The following is a 20618-nucleotide window of genomic DNA, read 5'->3' on the forward strand; positions in this document are numbered from 1 at the left end:
AACTCTGGTCCCGGGCTAGACCTCTGCATCAGGGTCTGCCGCTCTAATCATTGAGCCACACTTCTCCACTCCATGAATGCCAAACATCCTGCTGATTAATTAATTGAATGTCCTATTGTAGGAAAGTGCCTTGTTTGGACATTGTTAGTCCCCAACATTGAGCCTGGAAAATTATGTAGTTTCGACTGTAAGTTCAAAGGATCCCTGCCAACCAGGACCCCTGTGCCAGGGCTCCTTCCCTAAACTGTACCTTTTTGTTTCTCAATTGGCACTACTTCAGTACCCCTTGAAAGTCCCTAGTAAATTGTACCTCTGGAATCTAGGGCATCAGCAATGAAGAGGGTGGCTCTTCTACTGCATGGCTTTAAAAAAAAAAATAATAATTTAAAATGTGGACTTTAAATGATCAAACTTTTCTATCATATTTTTACATTTTTTAATGCAAAATATTTGTACTGGTTTTAATTAACTATGCATAATAAAGTTTAACCAGTTTAACCTTCCAACTTTGCTCCTCTGAAATGGTGGCATGTATGCTTATGAGTATTTAATTATGCAGCACGATATCCTTGGTGCAACATCAACTGTTCATGGCTAAACACTTATAATGTCCCAAAGGCGAGACCTATTGGCTATGCCAATGCTTGTTGCTGTATTGCCGTTTTATTTTTCTATGGAAAAATGAATGAGCAAATTGTGTTTTGGGTCCCCCTATTTTTCCTGAACTCCGTTTGATGGATCACCCCAAAACTTTCAAGGAAGGAGCTGAGGTTGTATTTATTTATTTATGGTAAGTTTAATGAATATTAAGCAAACTGCACTAAAGTGATTTAAAAGCGAAAAAAAACAGTTCCTGTAGTTAGTAGGTCCTAACTGTAGTGGCGCACTAGTTGTTGCACGTCACGTAATGACGTGACGTGCAGGCGGCCATTTTGGACTGGATGCGCGCGCAGCTCATTAGGAGGCGCGAACGCATACAGACACCAGCGCCAGCTCAGCGCTCTTTAGGAAGCCTTAATTAAAATAATAAATAAGCGATTTTCAACTACCCTGGTGCAGCGTTTTATTGGCAGCTGGCAACACTACATTGGCGACGAGGTTGGGAGGCCACCACCAGGCACCCCAAGAAGAAAAATAAAACGGACCCACCACGAGGGAACACTGAGGGACACAGCTGCACACCAGTGAGCCCAGACCCTGATAGAGGTCTATTCAGAGCGGACAAGCGGCCAGAACGAGCACAAAGTGGACAGAGCTCGCACAGGAGCCTCAAACTAAGGTACTGACCCTAAAGAGCGTGGCAGAGCCTGTCTACACCCTGTGAGGGTAAGCAGCAGGCCAGTAGCACAACAGGTAAATAGCATAAAGACACAAAAGAGGCAAGAAACAGAAGCGCGCCAAAACAAACCAACCACCACAAGTTGAGAATTAGCGCTGGCTACCACAAAGGAGGGGGAGGGGGCTGACTCTGATAGTCCCCAGTTGCAACCAAAGACAGAAGAAACGGACAGCACCCCAGGTAGCCCCAGTAACAAAGGGAGCGCTACACCCAAAGTTAAGGAGGAGAAAATGAGCACACCAGCAGGATATGCAATTGCGCCAGTCCAATTTCTGCCCAAGCCAGGAGAACCACTAATGAAGTGGGAAGACTGGAGAGAGTATATAGACAATTTCATAGGGGTCCTGGAAGACGAGAGTGAGGAAGAATTTAACCCTAAAAGGAAAAAGCGCATACTACTACTCAATCTAGGACCAGAAGGACTCAGAATATACAAAAGCCTGGTGCCCAAACAAAGAGGAAGCACAGACGATGATGTTTATGCCCATGCCATAGATGACCTGAACGAACACTACCGGCCCACGGTATGTGTGTCAGTCGACAGATTCAACTTCCAGCAGAGGAGACAACGGTCGGTAGAGACGGTAGAAGAGTATGTGGCTGCCCTGAAGAAGCTGGCGACCACGTGCAGGTACGGAGCATGGGAGGAGGAGTTCATTATGGACCAGATAGTGATGCACACTACCAGCACGAACGTTCAGGACAAGCTGTGGGCAAGCGGGGATACCACACTCAAGGAAGTATTGGTCATCGTCAAAAGGGCGGAACTGGCGCGCAGGTGCGCAGACGCAACCAAGAAAGAAACGACGCCCAACACCATGGTAAACAGGGTATACAACGAGGAACCGCGTAGAGACCAAAAGTACAAGGGTTCCACCCCAAAGGATCCCAACAAATGGCAAGGCAACGCCGGAACCCCAGGGAAGCAAACAAGCAGCGACAACAAGAAAACATGCTACAGATGCGGAAGTTGGTCCCATGAGGCACATGACAGGAGTGCCAAGGCGATGACAAGACACTTAAGCCCTTGCGTCCGGCTCTGGGAAAGTTCGACCCCCCACAGAACCCGTGGGAAGAATTGTCAATAGACATTTTGGGGCCAATCCTTAATGGCCAAGGCATCCAGAAGTATGTATGTGTCCTTATAGACAGATACTCCAAATGGCCGGAGGTAAAGGTTGATGAGGCCATGGACACGGAAAACATACTGACATTTCTGTTGGACACATTTGTAAGAGAAGGCATCCCCAAGTCCATCCTGAGTGATAACGGACCCCAGTTTACATCTGAAAGATAGAGCAAATTCATGCAGAGGAAAGGCATCACAGTCAAACACACGTCAGTCTACCATCCAGCTGGCAACGGCTTAGTGGAGCGATTTAACAGGGTTGTGATGGGAGCTGTACAAGCGGCGATCTCTAGCAACAAGGACTGGGAAAAGGCAATATGGAACATGGTATGGGCGTACAGAATTACCCCCACAGGAACCGGATACTGTCCCTTCCAGATATTGAGAGGCCGTGAACCGTTCACGCACGATAACCGGGTGTGGAAAGAAAAAATCATTACCAGTGAATGGTCTCCTGCAGTAGTAAAAGCCAACTTGGAGAGGGCACAATCCATCTACACCACCTACTACAACAAACGCAGGAACGTGAAAGGGACAGAGCTGGAAAAAGGCGAGTGGGTACGAGTAAAATTGGCTACACTACAGAAGAAAGGAGACAGCAAATATAGTAAACCCATGCAAGTTAAGGAAGTGTACGGCCGAGCGGCCTTGCTGAGCGATGGGAACGTGTGGTCCCAAGATCGCATGGCCAGATGCAACAAAATCATGCGATGGCAGCAAGAAGGAACTGAATGAGAGGTCACGGAGGAACCCAATGTGGACTTGGAACATCAGGCAGGAGAGCTGCAAGCAGAGAGAAGCGAAGGAAGTGAACAATCGGAAGAGAGAAGTGCGGACAATGACCAAGGACCAGATATGGACATGCGAAGGAGGAGCGCGGCTGCGCTGAGAGAGAGAAGGAGCACAGAGACAAGGAGCAGGGAGGCCCCGGCGACCCCGACCAGGGTAACCTGGAGCGGAAGGACTGTGGTGAGACCATCTCTTAAAGCGCTGGGACGCCACTTGGCTGCGGCATCTGTGCGCTATATAAAATAAAATAACATAACATAACATAACATAACATAACCCTCCAGGTTTCAAGATTACGATATGGACAGCGAACTGTAAGTGACTCAGCTTGTGTTGGAAAAAAGGGGAGATATGTAGTGGCGCACTAGTTGTTGCACGTCACGTAATGACGTGACGTGCAGGTGGCCATTTTGGACTGGATGCGCGCGCAGCTCATTAGGAGGCGCGAACGCATACAGACACCAGCGCCGGCTCTGCGCTCTTTAGGAAGCCTTAATTAAAATAATAAATAAGCGATTTCCATCTACCCTGGTGCAGCGTTTTATTGGCAGCTGGCAACACTACACTAAATATAACTGGAGTGTCAATCCCCACTCTGTTTATTTGTATACATTATAACAATCACTTAAAACTTTGACTGCATACAAACATGTAATGGGTAGGAGGCGTGTCACGTGAGAGTAGGGGAGCAAAAAACAGAGAATAATAGAATTTAGAGGACGTGAAAGAGCATAACCCATCTTATTTTAAAATAAAACCATGCTGCTGAGGTTTAATGCAAATGTACAAAGTTGTAAATAAATAATGACATTGAAACCCAATTTAGATGCAATAACATAAAAAATGTAAAGTCTGAAAGGATACTGGAAGTAAACTTTTACAGAGTCTGATGCTATTTGTCCCTTCTTCTAATTTAACATCCACAGCTCCATTCCAATATGGCCGTTCTATTGGTATAGTGCTGCTGCCCTATCCTTTCTGTCAGCCAATTCTGAGAGGTGATTGGCTACCATGCAGTGACAGCCCGGGGCTCGTTCGCGTTACGTATTCTGTTCCCTGGAATGCACGTGATTGGGCGCAGGCAGGAGTAGACGCCTGGTAGGCGTCGCTGATTGGACATCGAGAGGTTTTGGTGCGAGTGTTTGCGTGAGCTCTGACCAATGAGGGTGCAGGGAGCGCGGTTTGAACGCAGAGAGTGCTGCTGGAGGGGAAGCAAGAGCCATAGACAGGTGAATGGGGGTGCTGTTGAGGGGCTGGGGGTGCAGGCGGTCTGAAGGCTGGGGGAGGAGGGGTGTCACGGAGCAGACTGCGCGGATAGGAAGGCGGAGGAGAACGGTAACGGGGGTGGCTGCGGGCCCAGGAAGGCAGGGCGGCCCCCGAGGGGTGCAGGGGGCCTGGACGGGAAGGGGGCGCCAGGGGAGTGCCATGCAGCTGGGACCATGAGAAGAGGCAAGGAGGGGGGTAGAGATGCCTAGTGTAACAGCCAGAGGCAGGAGGGGAAAGGAGCTGGAGGGCGCAACAAGTGGAGACACCTACTCCAGAGACACCTCCAAAAGTAACTCTCTTCTGTCTGTAGGAAGATCTCCCACTACTGATAATTTCTACTTCTCATGTCCATGGAAGTGCCTTCCCAGTGTGTTCTTGCGGTTAGAGTGTTTGCCTTTTATTGCAGTATTATCCATGTACTTGTGTTTGGTACCCTCTTGCAACTTGCACTCACCACTTTGCCCCTGTAACACACGGTTTGCTTCCTCTCACAGGTTTTTTACCTTTGATACTTGCACAAGTGCTACTTTTGCCTACGTAATCGTTTGTTCTTGTGCTTGAGTGTGTAACATATACTGCAGTATTATACCACAAATTATACTCTATTTTCTCTTGTAGCCTGCACACTTGTCACTTTTCCCTCCTGAGCACTTTTTACTACCTCATGTATTTTTGGTAGCCCACATTTTTACTACCTCATGTATTTTGTTTGCTCACAAGTGTCACAATTACCTTGTCTACCTCATGTATTTTTGGTTTCTCACAATTTTTACTACCTCATGTATTCTTGGTTGCTCACAATTATCACTTTACCGTATGTAACATAACGAATGCCTCTGCAATCTGTTGCTCGTGTAACGTTCTCAGTTTGTATCTTTTCTGTTCCTATTGTGAAGCGCTCTGACACCTTCGGGTAAAGTCCGCGCTATATAAAATTGCATAAATAAATAAATAAAAAATAAATAAATAAATAAAATGAAGGGGTAACGGGAGTGACCAGGAGGGGCGCCAAGGGAGGGGTGGAGAGTAACCAGGAGCTGCAGGTGACTGGGTGGGGTGTGATGGAGTGGGAGGCCAGGAGGGGGTAGCAAGTGATTGTGTAGAGAGAGTAACCAGGACCTACAGGTGATGGGTGGGGGTGGAGGGAGGAGGAGGGCGAGAGGGCCAAGTGAGGGGGTGACCAGGAGGGGGTTCCAAGTGATGGGGTACAAAGTGACCAGGACCTGTAGGTGATGGGATGTAATAGGGTGGAGTGGAGGAGGCACCGAGCGATTGGTAGAGTAACAAGGAGCTGCAGGTGATGGGGTGGGATGTGATGTGATGGGGTGAGTTGATGGGATGTGATTGGGTACGATGGGCTGGGTGACAAGGAGGGGGCACCAAGTGATGGGGTAGAGAGAGTGACAAGGACCTACAAGGTGATGGGTGGAGGGCGAGAGGGCCAAGTGAAGGGTTGGAGTGGGTGGCAAGGAGCGGGTTCCAAGTGATGGGGTACAGATGATGGGGTGTAATAGGGTGGAGTGGGTGCAAAGTAGGGTGCACCACGTCATTGGTAGAGTAACAAGGAGCTGCAGGTGATGGGTTGGGATGTGATGTGGTGAGTTGATGGGATGGACTTAGTAACAAGGAGGGGCACCAAGTGATTGGGTAGAGAGTAACGTGGAGCTGCAGATGGAGTGTGTGACAAGGAGGGACGGCAAGTAATGGAGAAATAAAGTGAGCAAATTCAGGTGTTTTTCCCCCTTTCTGAATTCTGGGACGAGTAGTTGTGTTCCATGATCAAACCGGACTAGAAGTCCCAGAATTTGAAGGAAAAGCTTGGACTGGAGCAGCACATCACTCATGGACCTAGGAAACATGCCACTGCTGGGTGATGGAATGGAGTAAGTCGGGGCTTTAAGTAGGCCGGGTCTGAGCACCCACAGTTTTTTAAAGGGGACCTCGAAACTGGTCTCCATTTGGCTCTGTTTTGTGCCCCGCCACAGGCGGTCCATTTTTTTCTGGACTGCAGTGATAGCAGGCACATCGATGTGCACATGCTCACACTTCTCACTAATGAAGTAGTTACGGCTTGACCTCATGCCAGGTGAGTATTGTAGAGGAAGGGGAATCTATTAAAGAGTTCCTCCTAAAGAGATTAATTTTCTCTCTGGATTTCCCTTCCTTTAAAACTCAGGAGCAGCAACATTGTCGTGGTGTCAACTGCTTTTAAGTGGAAGCTTTTTCAATGTTATATACAAGCCATCATTGCTGCTTATTTATCCTACGCAACTAACAACCATTGACCAAGCCACTAGTCCTGCCTTGTTGTTGGTATGATGTTACTTGTTGTATCGTATATCTGGATGCAATGACAGAAACCGCAAAATACAAGACGTGCAGCACACTATGCTAAGCACAGATTTTTAGCTTGTGTTTTTAAGCCATGCCCTTAATTACATTGGCCAAGCCCCTTAGAGAGACACCCCCGTTTTTTCATTACACTAAAAGCCCTGGAGTAAGTAACACAGGTTGGAGCAAGTGATGGGATTGTGTGAGTAACAGAAGGGGGGGAGGGGGTTAGCAAGTGATAAAGAGTAGGGCCGCTGAATGATGTGTGCAGGGGAGAAGAGGCAATCTGGTACAGAGGGAGCAAGATGGGGCAGTTGGGGGAAAGTATGGAAAATAGTGGGTTAGCAATGGGGTGTAATCAAGTTAAGAAAGCCAAGGGCACAAGAAATATGTCAGAGGGATATGCAGCAAGTGGAGAGATGAGAAGTGGTCAAGAGTAGGGGTGTGTGAGATGATGGCTAGCGGTAACGGAAAGTTGGTGTAAAAATAGGAGAGGGTGGTAACCATGTGGGGGGGGGGGGGGAAATGAGGCCTTGGCGGGGGAATCTGATGCTGTTGAGCAGCTAGAGTTTGGGGCAGCCACTTGCAACTAAAAGATTACCAAGTGACTACTGTCACCAACGACGTGATGCATTTTTGGAGCTGTGGTCTGGGACTGATTGAGTTGCTCAAATGTGAGTAGTTTAGATGTTAAGAGTTTGAAACTAAATCCAGATACTGGAGCTATGCTCTTGGTGGACTGTAGTGCTCAGGTGATCCTAAATGCGTCGGGAGAGGTAAACGCAAGTTTCAATTTGTTTGATACAAGAACGAATCTTCAAAAACAGTTTGTGAATCAATCTAAAAACTGTATACGCTTCAACCTATTAAGAAGTGTCTTTTAGGTATCAGTTTAATTGCCCAACTGCAGCCAAGGAAGGCAGACAAGTAGCAAATGGATTGTTCACAGATGGCCTCTGCATGTTTAGAGGGGGTGATCAATGGTGGTGTTTGTATTCCTTTGAGGATTATGTGCTAGCCTGGCCTGACCTTCAAGGCCTTTGAGGCTTCTTCTCCAGGTAGACTCTTCCGGAGTACCCAGGATCAGAGATTGTAAAGAAGAGGGTAGGGTGGGTGAGTGGAGAGGGCAATCGGACAATACATACTTTGTCATCCATAGTCTAAGGTGGCTCCATCCTAATCCATCCCATGCAGTGTATGTATGTCTTTATAATAAAGATCAAACCGGTTTGTAATGTTACTCAAGAAGTAGCTATCTGCTGACCCAGAAGCTGTCTCAACTAGTAGCTGCTTTCCAATGTCATATTGCTCAAAGTTTTGGAAGGGGTAGTTTCAAAAATGTAAATGTCCATGAAGTTCCAATGTTTGCTAGGCAACTAGTAACTTCGATTTAGACCCACTAGAGAAACAGAAACAAGCCTGGTCGATATTGAAAAGGCCCTTCCTGAGGCACTACATTAGAATACACCAGCTAACCTTGACCGACTGTCCAATTTACTGTGCTGCGCATCTATCCATCTCTGGCTAGGGAATGCAAGACAAGCTTCAGAAACATCAGAGTTTTACGTGTACACCAGCCTCAGTTTTTCTTCTCCCACAAGCAGCCCCAGAAATGTGTGTCCAAGCCAAACCAAAAAAATAATTGAATAACTCCCAGCCTTTTCTACTTACCTCGTGCAGGGAGCATGTATTCATCCTCGTTTTGGATCAGCGGGTTCTCCCCTCCACTTCCCCACTTATCCTCACTTCAATAACATGGGCTCTGCCCTCTGTAGCACTCTAGGAGCGTCTCTAGCTTCTTCCTGTGACTGGCATGATTGAGGCCTCCAGTGCCATCCTTCATCACATGCACTGTCTTGGGTTATACAATCCCCGGAGAGACGGAGCCTAATGCTGATTAGTGCAGGTGCCTGAGCTCTCCATCCTCTGTGGTTACCACCACTGGATCATCTGTTTCTTACTCCCAAAATGTCAGACTGGTCAAAAAAGAAAGGTCCGTAAACCCACTATGTGAGCTAGAAGTTGGAGTGACATACAGTGGACCAGGAGGTTTGGGTTACACTTTTTTTAAATTGTTTTTATTTTTATAAACCTACTTTGTAATTTGCATACACATCGCAGAGCTCTGCACACCAGTTATCTGTCAAATCATACCGCACATTGTTACAGGAGCAAGTGACTTTCTTAGGTATCCTCCAAGAAAATGATTATAATGTAAAACACAATGTAACCAAACTCCCCCCCCCCCCCCCCACCTCCCCGCCCCCAAAGTCGCACAGTGTCCGCATAGTCCATGTCACAGCCTCAATACATAGCAACAGATTCTCCGCACAATAGAACACACACCACCTGGGTTTCCTCCACCCTGCGCCCCAACATTCCGGCGTACATCAGGACTTATCCAAATGGGTGAGCCTCCATTGCTGTTGGTGGCTCCAGCCACAACCCCCGGTAATACACCCATCTTTTCCATATTTTGAAGTTTTTGCGTGGGCAGCCCCTGGCCACTAAAACAGGCTGTTCCAGCCCCATACAAAAATCTAAGCCGTTTTTCCATGCGGTCGCCGATGGTGCTCGCGGCGCCTTCCACGATCTGGCAATATCTCGCTTTGCCAGTGGGAACCCAAGTTGCATGAGGTGTCGTTTGTAAATGTTACCCCCTATGCCCTCCATGACATGGAGCAGAGATAGCTGTGGCGTTCGGAGGAGCTCCCATTCCAGGACCTCTGACAGGCAAGAAACCCCACCCTCCCCTCCAAAACCGACCCAGGGAGAGGCAGTGGCAGGTAGTATGTATGAATGTACCCTCCTCCCGACCACATCTAAGGCACTCCGGGAGGCAATCAATCCCGCTCGGTACAGTCGAGCTCAAGTAAAGTAGTCCCTGTGCAAATATTTAAACTGGATGAGGCAAAGATGCATTGCTATAGCTGCTTCCCTAGGCACTGCCAAAGCCTCCCTCCAGTCCTCCTTCTCCAGCGTGCCCACATCCGTCTCCCAGTCCCCTTGAAGCTTCTGAAGGGAGGTGGAGCAGTGTATAACTAGGGATTGATAGATCGGGGAGATCTTCTTGGTCTCCTTGGGTTACACATTGTGATGGCCTGTTTGGTTACACACAGGAGGAAACTGTCATCCCCCCCTTCCCCCCCCCCCCCCACCACCACCACCACCCTTTGTTATTACCTAGTTTAGGAGATGGGGTACTCTTTACTTTGGAAGAAATAAGACATGCTCTTAACCAATGCAAAAGAGCTAAGGCACCTGGACCTGATGACTTCTTCTTAGATCATCAGGATCTTTGGGTGCCACTTCTTAAAAACTTCTTCAATAAAACTTTCTGAACAGGTGCGTCGTCTTCATGGGCAGATAACTGTAATCGTACCCATTTACAAAAAGGGGAACAAGGCAGTACCAAAAAAATATAGGCCCATATCCTTATTGGATTCAACTGCCAAACTAATGGGCCGGTCACGTTTAAACACTCTTGAGGAATTGGCCCAGGAAAAGAACATAATAATCCCATGCCTATATGGCTTCAGAAAAGGAAAGGGGTTGGTGGATCAGTGTTTGAATTTAAATTTAATAATAACCAAATACACGGCGGCCAAGAATGGTCACTTACATCTTGCCTTCATGGATCTGTCGGCAGCCTTTGTTTGTGTGGCACAGTCAATCAATCAAGAGGTCTTTATTCGGTGATTAAAAAACACCATAAAAGCACATGTTACAAACAATTAAAATACAATTAAATCATTATCAGAACCCCGACTGCAATTACATGCTGGATTTAAGAGACTAGCAGAGAAATTTCATTATAATAGACAACCAGGCCTATCCTCTAGTTACCCTCAATCGCACCGCTACTTTAATAAAATTCATAATGCAACTTAATGTTAGGGGGTCAATCGCCTTTTGTAAAAAAAGTAGAGCGGCTTTGGCATGTGTCAATTTGGCTTGTTTTAAAATTCCTACCAGAAATCTGCGCCTAGGCGTTGAATAAAAACACAAAAGTACAAAATGAGGGGTGTCCTGCGGAGACCTATTGTCGCAGGCTCCCTTCTGCTCAATTAAAAGTGTAAAACCTGGTGGGTCCGCCAGTAAATATGGTAACAAATTGAGCCTAAAACGAGATATTAAAATCCTGTCCTGGGCGTTGTACATAAGGTAGAGGTACGGCTCCATTCCCTCAGTGCTTTTGACAAGGCTGTGGGTGCTCGCAGTACATTTGGTCCCTTCAACCTCTGTTCTTTGTGTGGATCTCTGGGCCAAAAAGGATCTCTTTATCATCCGCTTATCTTGATATACAATTGCCGCGGGATTTGTGAAACGGTCCTTATGACCGAGGCTTTCCAAACTAGTCTTTACATAGTTAAGCCATGGTATACTCATACTTTTATCCCTTCCCAGGCAATCACCTACTCCGTGGCCTCGGGATTTATCCAAATTTTTAACCAGGCCAAAATAGGTCTAAGCTTAACCAAATCTTCAAGATATGGCCTCCCTAGTTCTCTATGGGTTATTATATCTGGGGTGCTCTGCTGGATTTTCAAAATTGATCGTAGGAATTTATTTTCCTCCCGCTGTAATTGGTTAATATTCGCAAAGCCCCATACATGGCTTTGGAGCAACAAATAGAGCTATAAAGATTCATTACTTGTTCAGGAGACCATCGGCCCACCCTCTGCCCATAACTTGCAATGGCGCCATTAGAGGATACCAATTTACAGCAACGTTCCTCCACTAGAGGATTACATTTTAAAAAGCCATCAAATAATAGGCCAATATACGAGAAGGACTGAACCCTTTCTAATATGTTGCTTCCTATCTTATAAGTGAAACTGGTACAAGGTTTATTACCCGCCAGCATTACATATGATTTGCCCAGATTAACAGACAGATCTAGAGTTTCCATAAACGTAACAAATCAGTCTATTAAAATCTGAAGGCTCTTTGGGGTGCGCGCGAGTTGGACCGCGTCATCCGCATACAAAAGTACCGGAATGCAGCGGGACCCTACTCTTGGGCAATTTTTAAGTTAATCAAAAACTGCTCTAGATTATTAATGTAGAGTGAGAATAAAAAAGGGCAAGTATACGACCTTGCCTCACCCCACTCATACATGGGAAGGATTCTGTCAACCCCCCCCCATCCATGTTGTAGCGTACCCTAGCAGTAGTATCCCTATGTAACTCCCTTAAGATGTTGATCAAACCCAGGTCAATCCCCAAGCGGATCATCATAGCCCAAACCTTATTCCTATTCACATGGTCAAAGGCAGCTGCCAAATTCATAAACCCCAAATAAATGGTTTCATTACTGGCTTTAGTGTATTTTGCAGTCAGCATATAAAGGTTCAGGCATTGGTCACTTGTAGACCTCCCTGTTCTAAAGCCATACTGAATGTCCGAGATGTTATTGTCCTCGGTCCACTCAGTAAGGCGGTTAAGGATTACCCGACCCAATATCTTAGCTGACACCTCTATTAGTGATATCGGTCGATAGCACTGGGGATTGTCCCTATTGCCCATTTCAAAAATAGGGACAATTATGGCCGTAGACCAAGAGCGGGGCAAGCCAGACCTTGTAGCAGAATTTATTACTCTTGTCAGTATTGGGGCCCACAGCTCAACATTACTCAAAAACAGGGTCCGGTGGGGTCCCGCCTGGGCCTAGGGCTTTATTTTTTGTCAATCCCTCAATTCCCACAATAATTTCATTTAGGGTAAAGTCTACTACCTGTCCCGGCTGCGAAACCCCCGCCGCCTCTGGGACACTTTCTGCTCCGTGGGTATACAGGCCCTTAAAATGTATAAGCCACTGATCCGGCAGAATATTTGTCCTGATCTCAGGGGCATTACCATCCTGAAAACATGGAATTCTCCAGAATTCAGCAATGTCACTTCTTTCTGCGGCCTCCCTTAAGTCTGCCCAGACTTCCCCCTGAAGAGCTACTTTCCTCCTCTTGGTCTCCCAATTGTATATGTGTCTTCACTGCGCTACTTTTTGTATGTCCCTTGGCCTATTTTTAAAGCTAAGTTCCCTTAGGGCGCGTGAGCAATCCCTATCAAACTAACTCGGATGATTATTTTTTCTTGTCGGCACGCTTTATTTTAACAGCCCCTCTACCAGACTGGTTATCTGCCTAAATGCATTAAGTAACGGTAGTCCTTCTACTGTAGTATCTAGGCACTCCTCAATGGGAATTTTCCCGCTGTCCAATAGCGCTTTCTAAAAAATGTCCCCATCTATTTTTGACCACCTAAGCCATCTACCCTGGTCCGTTACCCTCTGGGAAATGTCGCCAGGCTGTCCCATCCTGGGCCGAGCCAGGAAAAAAAGCTCCATTACCAGGGGGTTGTGGTCACTAAATGGACTCCACTCGATCCCCACGGTAATAATCCCGATTTTTAAAAAATCTGGATACTATAATATAATCGATGAATGACTAGCACCCTCTCCCCTTAAAAGTCGGGGGAGGGTACCGTCCCTCTCCAAATCCATCATATTGACCGTGTGCTCCAGGTCATGAGTATGTAAGAGTTTACTGAAATCCATTCCTTCTTGTGTATGGTCAAAATGAGGGCCATTCTCCACTGGACAATGTGACCATTCAACATCAATGGAAAACGAGGAGGGGCATAGGTGACAGTTAGTCACCCATTACTAAAATGGTTGGGGCCGGTGCCCCCTTCATAGCTGCGATCTCTTGGCTCAATCTATAGTCCCAGATGAGTGGGTTATTTTCTCCAATAGCCCCCTTGTAAACAATAAACAGGATCAACCTTAGCCCTTTGCGCCCAAACCACAGAGCCTGTAAATCCTGAGAAAACCATGCCGTGTTGGTCCATGTGCTTTGAAGGTTTAAATCTACATATATAGACAGTCCTCCCATGGCTCTACCCGATTTTGATTTCTGGGCGGGGACAAAAACATTTGTACCCTGGCATATGAAAGGGGCTATTATCAACCACCCAAGTCTTCTGAAAACGAATTATCTGATACCAGTTTATATAAGGTCGCCACTCGCAGTTATTAAATGTACGCGCCAAACCGGCTATATTCCAGGAGATAATTCTTATTCCTTCATCTGCTTTGTGTGCTCCATCTGTTCCACAAATAATAGAATTTACATTAGGAAGCCCTTCTATGGTTCCTGTATGACCTGATTCGGTCTCTCTACCCGGTGATGCTTGGTCATTACCATTATCCCTTAACTCCCTTTATATCTGGGCTGCCTCCCCCATTGGGTATGGTTAGATATACTGGGGTCTTAACTGGACTCTCCCCCCTAGTATATCAGCCTCCTCTATAGAACAAGGGGACATTATTTTGCAATACTTCCGTCCCTTCCTCTTGTGGATCATCAGAGTTAATGTTCACGTCTTCTCTTGTTTGCAGCAATCCTGCAGGGAACAAGGAACTATTTACTCAATTGTTCTCCTCTAACGACGCCAAAGGACTAAACCTATTTCTCCAACTTGATGGTCCAGGATTTCTCGGCCCAGGCCCACCACAGATGTAACCTTGGGCCCTGTGTGGATTAGGTCCCTCCATGAATCTCCCAATTTGATGAGGTGCATCCGAAGATGCTGAATGTTTGGGATAAAAGTATCCTAGTGGCAGGGTTTTTATGCAACTAGCATAATTAGCTATACCACTTGTGGTAATATGTTCCACTACTCTCTTATCCCTGAAATGAACAATAATGCAGTTGCCTGCAATATCTTTACATCTAGTACCTAACCAATTTACCCTTCTGACGTGTAATATTTCCCCATTTTCATTGCCTATCAAAGGTTTGTTTTGATTCAGCCAGTGTGTGGTCTTATTTCGTAGTTCCTGATGTCACAATCTGCTCACCCTTTGGCACCGTCTAAGATGTGGCAGGTCATGGAGGCAATGGGAATTGAGATCCAGATCATTAACGTAATCCGTGATCTGTATGCCGTAGCCACAGCCTGTGTTCGGTTTGGCAAGGGAGGAGAGTGCACAAGACACTTAAGAATTACCAGGAGCGTGAGGCAGGGGTGTGTCCTTGCGCGCTTTCTGTTTACCTTGTATACCAATGCCATAGAAACTGCATTGCTGGGGTCTACCACAGATGGTCCTTCTATTAATTCTCTTCCTGTCCCGATACTCTATGCTGATGACGCAGTGATCATTGCGTGTACAGTTAACAAGCTCAGTCGACTCGTGGAGGAGTATGCAAAATTTATGAACAATTTGGGTTTGAAAATGTACTACTCCAATTCCTTTGTTCTTGTGGCTGGTCCAAAGCAGCAGAAACAGCCTTGAATATACATTGAAGGGGTTAAGCTAGATGTTTTAGATTCTTTAAACTACTTGAGGATCGTGTTCGATAGAGATAATAATTGTGGGAATATGGATACTAACGGAATTATTGATGGGGGAAAAAAATAATGGGGCCCTTTTTAGGTCTCGGACTAGCGTCGCACTGCGTAAGCAGTGGGCGGAGTCCGAGATTTTTTGTTTTGGCTGTATGGGGGCTTGAACCCGCCCCTCTTCTCCATTGGCTGGCTTCCTAAACTGAGGCCTGCCATTGGAGGAGAGGGGAGTCAATCAGTTCAAGCCCCGTCTTTTTGCAATTCGGGGGCGTGTTTTTGGCAGTTTTTAAGCCGTGACATCATCCGTCACTCAACTGCTAAATACACGCCCGAATCGCAAAAATGACGGCGCTTTTGTTCTGCCATTTCCCCTCCGACTGCCGCTGGAAGAAGTCGCTGAGTCCTCTGCCCCAGCTGAGTGCTTGTCTTACCGGCTGTGAGACAGGTCCGCCCCCTTTCCCTGTCCTGGGTCCCCCCCCCTTTTGTTCCTCCCTTGTCGTGTTACTTCCTAGTGGGGGTGGATTGCGGTCGCAGTGCCAGGGACCCGGGCTGGGGGTTGGTCTGGTGCCTCTATTGAGTAGCCTCGTGTTGTGGGGAGGGGGGTGCGCTCCTCATGCTGGTGTCGCGCTGGCGGGCTGGGCCTTGGAGCGGGTGTGCAGCTTGGGCTCGGCGCGGCCGTCTTTCAGCCTGTGGGACCCTGGGGGGGAGGTGTTTGAGTTCGCATGCGGATGTGGTCTTGCGTGGTCCTGGGAAGGGGGACTGTGTTGGGGTGGGCGGGGGGGGGGGCAGTGCGACATGGGCCCGGCGCGGCCGCCCTGCCTGCGGGTCTCTGGGGGGTGGGGGGGTGATTTTTTGTGTGAGGCCCGCCTCCGGTCCGGTCTGTTCCTCTGCCTGCGGGTCTCTAGGGGTTGCGATCTCGTGCGCCTTCCCTTTCCCCAGGCCCCCTGGTGCCTTGTCCGCCAACCCCTTTCCTTTCCTTATTTACTTGTTTTTATATAGCGCGGCTGTGTGCGAGGGCGTCTGAGCGCTTCGCAAGCGGGGCAGATATTTACAAGTGATCAACTTACAGGGGAGACGTTATGTCACATGAGGTAATGGTGACAATTGTGAGCAATCTGCATGTGGCAGCATTCAGTGCATTACAGGAGGAAAGGGTGACGGGTGTGCAGGTTACAAGAGATATCGGGGTACATTTGGGTAAAGTACTGCAATTTGGCTGTACACTCAGGCACGGGAACAAAAGTTGCATAGGCAATGGTGGCACTTGTGCAAGTGTCTATGGCGGACAACTTGCCTGGTTGCCCGGGCATGGGCCCGGCTGCTGCTACTTGTTGGCTGTGCACCTTGTGGCCGGTCTCCCTGTGCGCGATTGAAGGCGGAGGACCGGCGGAGGGGTTGCACAGTGTGTGTTCGTTTTGGCCTCGTTTTCGCTCTTTGTCCAGGACTGCTGTTCCCTCCCAGTCCACCAGTGTTCATGCTGTGGGGCTCAGAGGTTGGTTGCTTTAGATGTGAGTGGTGGCTGTGCTTTTCTCTAAGACAGCTTGCTGAGAACCCCATCCGCTCCCAGCCAGAATCCAGCTTCAAGGATCAGGTGTGATGGTGCATTACGGGAGGCTGCTGTATCCCTTGTAGGATGTTGTAGCTCCCAGAGACGTAGACCATGTGGACAAGCGGTGCCGGTGTAGACACAACTGAGGCACAGACAGGCACATTTGTTAAGCCGTCTTGCACGCTCTGTCTATCTCGACTAGTTCCGAATCCAGATTGTGTTTATCCTGAAGCTACGGGTTCTGGGCCCGGTAGATCCTGTGTACCTTTGCTGTGCAGGCATTCTGCTTTCTTGATCGAGACTTGTATGGGAGTCTGCCGTGAGTGGCAGTGATCAGTGGTGGCTTTGGGTCTGCCTCTGAGCAAGTGGAGCTGACGCGACGCGTGTCACTTGAAACGAACGTGCACAGAAATTAGGGTGTCAACGCTATTTTAAGCTTGGACAGCGTCGGAGCTCTGCGCATGCCCTGTACATGCAAAATAGTCCAACCCCGGCACTATAGGTCAGACCTGGCAGATTGCAGAGCGGCGCAATTTGATTATTATACATTTTAGGTAGGCATTCGGGCATGCAAGAGGTAGCTAGCGGGGCTTTACAGGGGGCTCTGTGTGTGGGTGCAAATGCAATAGGTCTCGCATTTGCGAGAGATTAACCTATTGTAAATGACAATGCCATTTATTTGTTTTAAAAACAAATGTCATGAGCAATGCCAATAGCTCTAACTTTAACAAGCACGAGACTATTGCATTGTAAATGCTTGTTAAATTTGTGAAAACTCTGGACCAAACCAATTTAAGTGACAAAAAAGGTTTACGAGGCGAAACCACTATCTGCTCCCTCCTATGGTGCAGCTGTTTAGAGGCATCAGAGATGCCCCAAATTGCAGCGCGTTGAGGATGCATTTTTGAAAAACCTGGCATCTTTTCCCCAGTCGTGCTCCAACTATAACTGTCACTTGGAGCTGAGTGCCTTCTATTATTGATAAGATTTGTATTGCACCAATTCTGATGTGGCATTCAGTTTGGCGTAAAGAAACCCTTTCACTGACTAGTTCAATTGTAAATAAGGTCCTGAAATTAGATGGTGTGAGCAAAATAAGATGGTTAAGATATGTTGAATCTAGTCTTCAGATAGTTGGCTTGCATAACCTTTGTGGATCCGAAGATGAGCCTATCAATATCTAAGGAGCTGAAATCTCGCTTAGATCACTCTACAGGCAAAGAGGCACAATGCTCATTTTAAACTTTCTACAGTCCGACTATAGTACTATGCTCCAAGCATAAAAATAATTAGTATGAACTCCTCTTACCTATTGTTTGTTTCGAATCTCCAACACAGATATATTTTAATGAGATTTTGTCTAAATTATATCCCCCTCATGATAGACTACCCGCCCAAAACCTATGCGATTACTGTACCCGCCCAAAACCTATGCGATTACTGCACTCCCATTTTACCCGTGCGAGAAGGGATCCACCCAGAATGATCTTCTCTTATTTTGTAAATTTTATAGCGATTAAAAATTCATTTTGCCCCTTATCCGGAAAATGAATTTTACTGTCTGATCCGGAAAATTAATTTTACTGTGATCCCTTTACATGTTTCTCTTTGGCCTCGTTCCTTTATTTTATTTATTTTATCTGCTTTGAGTAAAAGGATATCAAACTGTTCTGACACTCAAAATTTAAATCCAGATGTTGGGTTGTGCAATATTTGTATCTATGAATTAATATTGTTTTAGCTAATAATTTTTTTATCTAATTCTTTTTGATTTTTCTTAAATTGTTTTAGTGTTATCTATTGATGTACATGTGTTTGTAGAATATTTTTTCTGCCAATATTGTATCTACAAAGTGGTTATTTCTGACTGACATAGAGTCTATATATGTGCGATTTTCTGCGATGTGAGGCTCACACCCTATTTTTTAGCTTTAAAACTAGCAAGTCAAAGCTTTTAAACCTGGACTTTGTAGCGTTCCACAGGCTTGGGGTTCTCTATTTCTGTTCGTGTCAGCCCTAACTTTATTGAGGGAAATATTTCTGAACCTCAATTCCTGCCCCTCGTAACTCCCCAGCATGTGCAGTGCAAGGCCCCCCCTTCCTCCACAACTTTACTAAGTCTCTACCTATCTGTGATTACATTTTCTGTCAAACTCCCCTGACCCTCAAGACATCCTGCTTCTCCACTAGGTTCCCATCACCTGATTTTTGTCACGTGTGTGTGTATTGGGTTACCAGTTGAGCCCAATGAACCAAGTATCCCACCTCTCCTTGGTCTAGGTCTGTGGTCTTGAGACTGTTTTATACCTTGATTACAAGTCTCTAGAGTAAATGTAGGTGGTTGGGGGGGGGGGGGGTCCCAGTTAGACCTAAATATTCCAAACAAGCAAAGGTTAAGCATTGAACAGGGGCATTTATCATTTCCTATTATATATTTCGCTCCAAACTCCTTCGTTCCAAACCCTCTTATTTTTTTATTTTTTTTTTAACCATGATGCTGCATAAAAACGGTAGAGGGCTGTCTACGCGTTTCGGCTCCCAGCTTTCAAATTCTCACTATAAATGTATGCGTTTTAGAGTCTAGCCAGCAAGTTGTTGAAAAGAGGGAAATGTGGTTAGCGCAGTGCTGGTTGAACAGCTTAAAGGAAAGCTCCCAAAATGAAAATCTCTTCTTTCTTGCAATAAATCCTTTGAGTGAGAACATCAAAGCGTGGGGAGGACCCTAGAATATACCCAAAGAAGCAGTTACTTTTTGTTTTCTTTTAAACTCATATTAAATGTCCCAAGTCTTGTAAATATATTTGCTATTGGGTTTCAGAGGGACAGCAGAACTTCCTACAAGTTTCTTGACTGTTTGGGACCCTTTAGTCCCCTAGTCATTAGACCACTTTACCTCGAGACTACTGTACAGCTGCATACCATCTTCAATTCTCACCCAAGACAAAGTCATCAATGATTGTGGCAAAGCTAGGTTAGGAAGTTTGCTTTTGTTGGCTGAGAATGGTCTTATTGGCCAAACCCACAAACTAAACTCCCAATATTGCATCACCGTCCTTATCCTGTGTACTGTGGCGCATTCACTCTATGAACACTAGCTCATCTAATGGTGCTTGAAAGGTGTTCTGCTGGTGACCTGTCCCAAGAACAGTCGCACCACTGAACCCACAGGCTGATATTGCATATGTACGCAGTGCAAAGTTTTTATATTTGCAATTCTTTGTAGCCCCTGTGCTGTCACTCTGCCCCCAGCTCTGTATATTTGCGTGTGGAGCTCCCAGAAAGGGTAAAGCTAAAGAGCAGATGCACATTGCAGGATAGTAAGATGTAGAGAAGTATTGTGAGATTTATAAATGTAGTTATGAGACCGCGCAGGAGTAGAGACAACCAAAGGGAAACCTATAGCCTTACCCTTTACTTGAACGGACACTTGTTCTGGGGTGGCGAGTGGTGGAACAGACTCGACTAAATGGAACCTGAGGGAGCACATCAACTCTGGGGCAGACAAGTGACATAGCACAGTTACCAAAACCTGCGTTAGGAATCCATTATTGGGACAATGTTTAAGACTCTTATGAGCGAGAAATCGGGAAAGTATAAAATGTGGTCAAACAATTCCTTGTGTGGTGTTAAAGGCGAGGTGCTGACGCTGCTGCTCTTCAATGACAGGTTGAAACATCTCGGCGGATTATCCTGTGGAGTGGTCTTTGGCTTGTGGATGCCCTGTTGATTACACTATGGTAAGCCTCCAAAATCATGATCAGGGAGTTGGTGGGTGCATGAACCCTTGAATTTATGTGCATGCTCTGACCCTTTCCCATCCCCTGCTTTTGGTCCATGTTGTCAGGATCTATGCCTTTGTGCTACTAAACA

General features: G+C 46.6%; 1 protein-coding gene across 1 annotated transcript in view; it reads left to right on the top strand.

Moving 5' to 3' along the window:
* The first annotated feature begins 4431 nt into the window (after positions 1-4431).
* The window catches only part of LOC147718350 (uncharacterized), a 395588-nt gene continuing 379401 nt past the window's right edge, over positions 4432-20618 (top strand). Inside the window, exon 1 of the mRNA XM_086918293.1 lies at positions 4432-4486. The gene's annotated coding sequence lies outside the window, so the exon portion shown is untranslated. The remainder of the gene's footprint in view (positions 4487-20618) is intronic.

Source organism: Lissotriton vulgaris, chromosome 4_1 (assembly GCF_964263255.1).
Source record: "Lissotriton vulgaris chromosome 4_1, aLisVul1.2, whole genome shotgun sequence".
Lineage (NCBI taxonomy): Eukaryota > Metazoa > Chordata > Amphibia > Caudata > Salamandridae > Lissotriton > Lissotriton vulgaris.